We start from the raw sequence: 1,073 nt of genomic DNA on the forward strand, positions 1-1,073 counted from the left end.
AAATATACTTAGTAGAATAATTAAGTAAGTAGTTAAGATTAATAATAAACTATAAGATTTTTATATATATAGGAAGGAATAAAGTAATTAGAATACCTTTAGTAGTAGGCATACTATAAGTTATTAACTAAATAATAGAAGGCCAGCTCAGCTATAGAGCTAAGGATATATAGATCTTTATAGGCTATATCTAATGGAATTAGATATAATATAATTAGCACTTTCTAAGGAGGAAAGAGAATAGTAATAATATAATAAGTTATATTTCTAGTACAGGAAATCTAGATATATATTAAAAGACTATAGATAATAGCCCAGGCAGGGTTAGCAGGATAAAATAAAATAGCTTAGGGTAATAGTAGAGTTCTATACTAGTAGAGGAGTATTATGACACTAATATAGCTGCACTAGTGCAGGGTGGATGTGATAAGTAGAAAGAGAAGAGAATAATACTTACTAATTAATCTAGAAAGGAGTATTAAGCATGCTAAAAAGAGGCCTAGCCTCTTATATAACTATTATCCTAGAGGGTAAGTAGTACTAAGATAAGGAGTATTAAATCTACTCTATAATCTACTCTAGAGATACTCTAGGAGTAGTAAAGGGAGTTATAAAGAGAGTTATAATTAAAGAATTATATAAGGATATTTATTACTACTATATCTAGAGATCTTAGTTTAATTCTTTATATTTAATTAAAGATAACTTACTTAAGTATAAGTTTACTAGTCTAATTTATTAGATACTCTTTTATTATTAAGAATATATCTTTAATAGGCCTTACTTCTATCTCTACTATTATTATTCTTATTATCCTTAATCTTAGTAAGATTATTATATCTTTAGATTATATTAGATCCTAGTTAGATTATTATATTATATATTACTATATACCTAGGTTAATATATAATAGGCTACTATAGAGGGTAGGCCTTAAGTAAGTATTAGATATAGTCTAGAGACTATATTATCCTATTTCTAAAGTAGTTAACTAGCAGAGAATAGTAGAGATAGATCTTAGGGTATAATATATTAAATACTATATAGTATAAATTACTTTAGGAAGTTTAACT

Source organism: Aspergillus viridinutans (assembly GCF_018404265.1).
Source record: "Aspergillus viridinutans IFM 47045 DNA, scaffold_6, whole genome shotgun sequence".
Classification (NCBI taxonomy): Eukaryota; Fungi; Ascomycota; class Eurotiomycetes; order Eurotiales; family Aspergillaceae; genus Aspergillus; species Aspergillus viridinutans.